This window comes from Podarcis tiliguerta, assembly GCF_965153285.1.
Source record: "Podarcis tiliguerta genome assembly, chromosome: W".
NCBI lineage: Eukaryota > Metazoa > Chordata > Lepidosauria > Squamata > Lacertidae > Podarcis > Podarcis tiliguerta.
This window is the reverse complement of record NC_139552.1, coordinates 19863271-19870618: the sequence shown is the minus strand read 5'-3', so window position 1 is coordinate 19870618 and position 7348 is coordinate 19863271.

Sequence of the window (7348 nt, the reverse complement as noted above, 5' to 3'; positions counted from 1 at the left end):
AGGGCTAGGGCTAGGGCTAGGTTTAGTGTTAGGGTTAGGGTAGGGGTAGGGGTAGGGGTAGCGGTAGCGGTAGGGGTAGGGGTAGGGGTAGGGGTAGTTGTAGGGGTAGGGGTAGGGGTAGTTGTAGGGGTAGGGGTAGGGGTTGGGCTAGGGCTAGGGGTAGGGGTAGGGGTTCGGCTAGGGCTAGGGCTAGGGTCAGGGTCAGGGTCAGGTTTAGGGGTTAAGGGTTAGGGTTAGGGTTAGGGTTAGGGTTAGGGTTATGGCTAGGGCTAGGCCTAAGGCTAGGGCTAGGTTTAGGGTTAGGGTTAGGGTTAGGGGTAGGGGTAGGGGTAGGGGTAGGGGTAGGGGTAGGGGTAGGGGTAGGGGTAGAGTTAGAGGTAGGGGTAGGGGTAGGGGTAGGGTTAGGGTTAGGGGTAGGGGTAGGGTTTGGGGTACGGGTAGGTGTAGGTGTAGGTGTAGGGGTAGGGTTAGGGGTAGTGGTGGTGGTAGCGGTAGGGGTAAAGTTAGGGTTAGGGTTAGGGTTAGGGTTAGGGTTAGGGTTAGGGTTGGGTTTTCAAAAAAGGCAGTTTGTCCCAATGGTCACAGCAAGTCAGAAAAATGCAGAAAAACCTGCAAAAGCTTCCAGAGACCTGCAAACCCCTTCTCAACAACTCCCTGAACCACCCCCAGCCACCCTGCACACAGAAATCCAAAGCCTGAATTTTTTTTTCAAAGCACTTCCAGGTTGAGCGCCAGCGGTCATGGCGGCCCCCTGCTGAGCACCGGAGGGGGAGCTCCGAAAAAAACAGGGTTCCACCGCTACGGCGACGTGGTGAACCCCTGAAAACGTAGGCGGAGGAAGCCTACGTCCGTGGGACTCGGCGGGCACCAACAGCGATCCCCTAAAACGTTTCTGGGGCTCAGGAAGAGCTCCGGAGTGTGGAGGGTGTAAGGCGGTGCTGAGAGTCAATCGCTTCTTTTTCGGAGAGACGTCGCACAGCCGTGATCGGAGGAGTGCTCAACTTCTTCTTGGGACAAATTGGATTATAAAAGAACTTTCCGTGAGTAGGAGGATTACAAATTTTAAAAGGAAAAGAAACAAATTAAGGAACTTTTGGATTTGGCAAAAGTTAAAAAAGCAAACTATAGTAGAACCGAAGCGGTAAGGTTTAACCAGGAAGTCAGCCTTCCGCTCTGTATATAGCTGGAAACAAAGACTTTTGTGTGCCAAACCTTTAAAAGTGCTTTTGAAGAAACGGAATCTGGCGTTCTGATAAGGATTTTCTCCCCCCCTAAGTGGCAGGGAAAAGGGGGGGAAGGACTGGAAACTATATTGCCTGCGTAAGAAAGAGCTGACTGTGGGGGAACCACCGCCCGGCGTGCCCGGCTCTGATCTGTCAATCTGAAAATACAGGGTAAAGGAGGGACTGCGGAGAGAGACTCTGAGATTTTAAGCTCTGCAAACTGGATTATACTGTTAAAAGCTGTGACTGTTTAAGTCTTGTTGCTGGGAGGAATTAGCTGCAAAGTTGCTGGGAAGGAGAAGGAGAAGACGGGAGACATTGTTCCCAGGGGCTATTGTATCCCCCTGGTGGACATAAGGACTGTTACAAAGACTGATACAAAGAAACAGAAAGCAATTGGGAAATTTCCACTGTTTGGCCTTAAAATCTGACAGCTTGGTGCAGCTGGGAGAGTGACTGGGGACTTTCCACTGTTTTGACTTCAAGTCTGACAGCTAGCCTCAGCTGAGAGTGACCTTGAAATAAGTTGGTGTGGTATGGCAAGTGATAAGGGAAAACTAGACCAGCTGCAGGAGAAGACTACAAGATCTGGGAAAACCTTTTATTCAGGAAGAAGAGCCTCTATACCAGACCCAATTGGAGGTGCATCTGTACAACCCAAACCAAAAGCTATGTCTTCAACCGAGGACCTTTTTAATACAGGATTTGCAAAAATTCAAGAATCATTAAATAAATTGACAGAGGAGGTTGCAGAAACAAACAAAAAGGTGTCAGAGACATCTTCTAAAATAGATCAAAATACAGCTTGTATTAAACAAAATACAGATTTAATTCAGCAATTATTACAAGAATCATTAAAAACAAATAAAATTGCAGAAGAAGCTAAGGCAGCTGCAGAGGCTACAGAAGAAAAAATACCACCGATCAACAGGCAACTTGAGGACTATAGAACAAGATTTTCTATGCTTGAATTAAAAGATAAACAAGCTGTCAGAGCTGGCTCCAGGTCCCAGCTCACAGAGGACCAACGCTAGCCGGTAGTAATGTACAAAAGTCTTTATTGAAGTACAGTTTCCATTTTCAATCCGCAGCGCCCCAGCTCTACGTCTAGGGTTAGATCGGCGAAGCTCCATCTGAATCTCCGCCCCCTGTACACCAGTTTAAGATTCTAGCCTTACTCCACCTCTTCCGTCTCTCCTTTCTCCTCTGGGTCCTGCTACCCCCCGGGGTCCCTTCCTTCCTGGATTCTTCCGACGCTGACGTTGACCCCCCTGACTCCTCCCGCTCTTTTCGGCGGGCTTTGGGACCTGGCTCCCTATCCGGGCTGCCAACTGTGCCGCCCTCCTGTACATTTGAACTTGGCACGCGCGCCCAGCCTTCAACCTTCCTCTCGACCGTTTCCTCGCTCCCCGATGGAGGCGTGGTCAATCCTGACTCATGTCCTCCCGCTGGCAGTGCGCCGCCTGATCCCGATGCCTGGGACTCCTCCCCCCTACTGCACTCTGGTGTGGACGCTGGTCCTGATTTCCAACTGCTGCTCTCTGAGTCCCCTCTGGCCCCTTCTTCCTGGGGTGTCCCCCTAGGCACCCCCCTTGCCCTGACCATGGGAGCCCCTTTCTGTGAATCTTCCGATTCGCTGGAAAGACTCAGAGACCTCGGACCGCTGTCATCGCTAACATTTCCTTCGGACTCCTCCCCCTCGCTCTCTATTTCCTCCCTTTCCTGTGCCTCTGCTCCTGAACCCCTGACATCCATCCCCCCCTCGAAGCCCCCCCTTCCCCCCTCCCCTCCTTCAGGTGTGGGTGCTGGGTGCTCCGTCGTTGTGTGGGGGGAATGCCGGATACAGTTCGTCCCCCGTGGCGTGCATCCAGCCGGATAAGTCCGGCTCGTCCTCCGTGCTCTCGCCGACCTCGATTTCCTCTGCTTCCATCTCTTTGCCGCCGTGCTCGAACCCAAGGTCCTCCCCCAACACGTCCATGTCCGTCTCTCCCCCGGTCTCCTCTGGGGACGTTGCCTGCCAAGGACCCCCCAGCCACTTCCTGCGCCACTACTCCTCTGGTCGATCGTCCCACCAATAAGAACGGTCTGAGGCAGACCCCGAGGGCGATCCCTCCGGGGAACGTGTTTCTATTGCCGGTTCTTCGTCCGAGGTGAACCCCTGGAACGTGCTGGCTGACAATGTGGGTGTGAAAAGCCAGTCGTCGAAATACGCGGCTGGCATGGGCCTGTGTGGGAAAATGGCATGAAACTCTTCCTTGAGAAGAGGCTCGTCCAAGGCATAGTCCGGCACCCAACGGTTGGCGCTGGCCGGGGTACCTTCCCTGGCGAGAAAATATTCTACTCCCTCTTCCCCCCATCTCGAGTCTAAAATCTCTGTGACCTGGTTGATGGGTTCCCCTCTTGGCGACCCCCTCCTTGTGGGCGTCTCCCTGAGCGGGTCTGGTGCCGTGCCCGGCTCCTGAAATCTGTGAGGTGCTTTGTAGGGCGTGAGCACTGATCTATGGAACACCGGGTGCATTCTGGATCCCTCCGGAAGTGTCAACCGGAAGGCCACTGGATTGACCTGTGCCTCGACTTGGTAAGGTCCTAGCTGCTTATGTCCGAGCTTCTTCTTCGCTAACGATCTGGTTGGCACTGCCTGGGCTGCTAACCAAACCCAGTCTCCCACCTGTATGTCTTCCCCAACCCTTCTGTGCTTGTCAGCCTGCAGTTTGTATGCGTGCTTTGCTAGTTCTAACTGCCTCCGAAGCTGTTCGTGAACCACCTGCAACTCTGACGCTAAGGCTTCCGCTGCCTGTGGCTCCCCCACCCCCAGTCTCTCTAATCCCGGGAAGGTTCTGGGATGCCTCCCGTTGTTGGCGAAGAACGGTGTCACCCCCGTGGACACGTGCTTCGTGTTGTTGTAAGCGAACTCAGCGAGCGGTAGGTAGTCCACCCATGTTGCCGGCTGCTGATTTGCGTAGCATCTCAGGTACTGCTGCATGATGGCGTTGACTCGCTCCGCTTGTCCGTTGGTCTGCGGGTGTCTTGCCGACGCTAGGTTGATCTTGACGTTCAGGAAACCCATCAGCTTCTGCCAGAAGTTCGAGATGAACTGTCGCCCCCGGTCGGACAGGATGGACCGTGGCAGACCGTGAACCCTGAACACGTGGTCTATGAACAGTTTGGCGGTCTGTTCCGCCGTGGCCACCTTCGCGCACGGAATGAAGTGGGCCATTTTGGTGAACATGTCCACCACCACTAGCACTGCCGTCTTGCCCCTCGAGCTGGGTAAATCCGTGACAAAGTCCAGGGCCACCCTCTCCCACGGTTCGCTCGGTGTCTGCAGCGGTTCGAGCAGTCCCGCCGGCGGTTTGTGCACTGACTTGGCCCTTTGGCAGGTGTCGCACCTCGAGACGTAATCCGCGACTTCCCCCCGCATCTTGGGCCACCAAAAATCTCTGGCTACTAATTCTACCGTCTTCTCTTTGCCAAAGTGCCTGGCGGTGGGTGCGTCGTGCAACTGCTGCAGTACTTTCGCGAGGAGGTCGTCTCCCGGTACGTAGAGGGCCCCTCTGCGGATGAGCAATCCGTCGCGTATCTGGAACTCGTCGTCCTTCGCCGTGCCCCTGTGCACCTCCTCCATCTTGGCTTGTGCGAAGGGGTCCTCCTGCAGCGCTCGACGGACGGCTTCCAGGTCCACGGTTGCTGAAGCGCACTCCCACGCTTTCGGTGCGAAAATGTGCTTGGCCGCTGCTGGTGCCGCCTCTTCGAGGTATTGCGGCTTTCTGGACAGTGCATCCGCCATGATGTTGTTGTCGCCTGGGATGTACTCTATCCGGAAGTCGAAATCCGCAAAGAACTCCGCCCATCGTATGTGCCTCTGGTTCAGGAACCTTGCCGTGCGCCAGTACTCCAGGTTCTTATGGTCCGTGCGGACCTGCACCGTGTGTTTGGCTCCGATAAGGAAGTGCCGCCACGCCTTGAATGCTGCATGAATGGCCAGCAACTCCCTGTCCCAGATGGTGTAGTTCTGCTCTGACTTGCTGAGCTTCCTGGAGTAGAAGGCACACGGTCTCCAGTCCCCATGCGGGTCTTGCTGCAACAGTACTGCTCCCACGGCTCTGTCTGAGGCGTCCGTTTCAACCCTCATCGGTCTGCTGGGATTCACATGCAGTAGCTGCTCTTCGGACGAGAAGAGACGCTTGAGTTTCTGAAAGGACTGCTCCGCTTGCTCCGTCCAGGTGAACTTCTTCTTCTTGGAGCTGAGCGTGTCGGTAATGGCCGCCGTCTGCATCGCGAACCCCTTGATGAACTTGCGGTAAAAGTTGGCGAAACCGACAAACCGCTGGACCTCCTTCCGATTGCGCGGGCTCTTCCAGTCCAACACTGCACGAACCTTGGCGCTGTCCATGGCGAGCCCCGTGTCCGACAACTTGTAGCCCAGGAAATCTACCTCCTTCATGTCGAACTGGCACTTCTCCAGCTTGGCGTACAGCCTATGCTCCTGCAGTCTCTGCAGAACTTCCTTGACGTCTCCCTCGTGGGTCTCCTCTGATTCTGAAAATATCAGGATGTCGTCCAGGAAGCAGACGCATTTCTTGTAGAGGAGACCCGCCAATACGTGATGCATGAAGGCTTGAAAACAGTGGGAGCCATTTTGTAATCCAAAGGGCATAACTCTGTATTCATAGGTGCCCAGGGGCGTGAACATGGCAGTCTTCCACTCGTCGCCCTCCCGTATGCGAATCAGGTTGTACGCCCCTCGCAGATCCAACTTTGTGAAAACGCTTCCTTTCCTCACCGTTGCGACCAGGTCGTCAATCTTGGGCATGGGAAAGGCTGTGGGCTTGGTTTTCGAGTTTAAAATTCTATAGTCTACCACAAGCCTCTTTTGGGGCGTGTCCTTCTTCTTCACAAAGAATACAGGACTGCCCCCTACTGCCTTCGACTCCTGGATGAAACCGCGCTTCAAGTTGAGGTCTATGAACTCCCTGAGTTCCTGCAGCTCGTCTTCAGACATGGAATACAGTTTCCCGGTTGGCAGCGTCGCCCCTGGCAGGAGGTCAATCTTGCAGTCATAGGACCTGTGGGGAGGCAGCTTGTCCGCTTCCTTCTCGCAGAAAACCTCCAAAAACGCTGCGTACTTGAGTGGCACTGCTTGCAGCGTGCCTAATTGTAGCTGCGGGTCATCCTCTTCCCCTTCCGGGCTAGGCAGAATGCAATGTTCCGCACAGTAGGAGGAGCCGAAGGTCAGTTGGCGCTGGTACCACGCCAATGCTGGGCTGTGCCTGTGCAGCCAACTCATGCCCAATACTACAGGCGTGTCCGACAGTTGGGTGACATTGAAGCTGATGACTTCTCGGTGATTCCCAATTTGCATCACCATCGGAGGCGTTTGCTGCACCACTTGCCCCCCCAGCAATTCCCTGCCATCCACCGTGACAACCTTCAGAGGCAGCGTGGCTGGCAGTAGTGCTATGTTGTGCTGTTGAATGAAATCCAGTCCTATGAAGTCTGCGTTACTACCAGAGTCAATGGTAATCGGCACTTCCATAGTGAGTCCATTGGGTAGTTGGAGCGATGCTGTGAGCTGCACCACTGGTTTGGGCGGGAGGGGGTCTGTGGGCTGCAAAATTTCTGGGGATTGCTTCACTGACTTGTCTGGCTGGACCCCAGTGCCTCTTCTTCCAGCCAGACTCTGTCGTTTCCCTGCTGTGGTTCTCTCTGCTGAGTTGCATCTGTTACTTTTGCTGAGGCTGCAGTGTGCTTGTGGAGCCTCTGGGGACACTCTTTCGCCATGTGCTGAGCACTGTCGCAGATGTAGCACTTCCTGTTCCCTCTAGGAGGCTTCGCTTTGACTGCTCCCGGTGTTAGGGCTCTGGTAGCTGACTGAGCCCTAGCGCCTCCAATCTCCATCGGTTCCTCTCCCCCTCCCTGCGGAGGTGTGGATTGCGCACGCGCTGCATCCTTGGGAAAGAGGGGAGGTGCTCTCGCTGGCGTACGTCCCCAACGTCCTTCTTCTCTGTTCCATGGACGTTCTTCCAGACGCACCCCAATTTCCAGTGCCCGCTGGACCACCTGCTGAGTGCTCTTTGGTCTCTCCCCCCTTGCAATCTCATCTTTCACATTTGCATTCAAGCCTT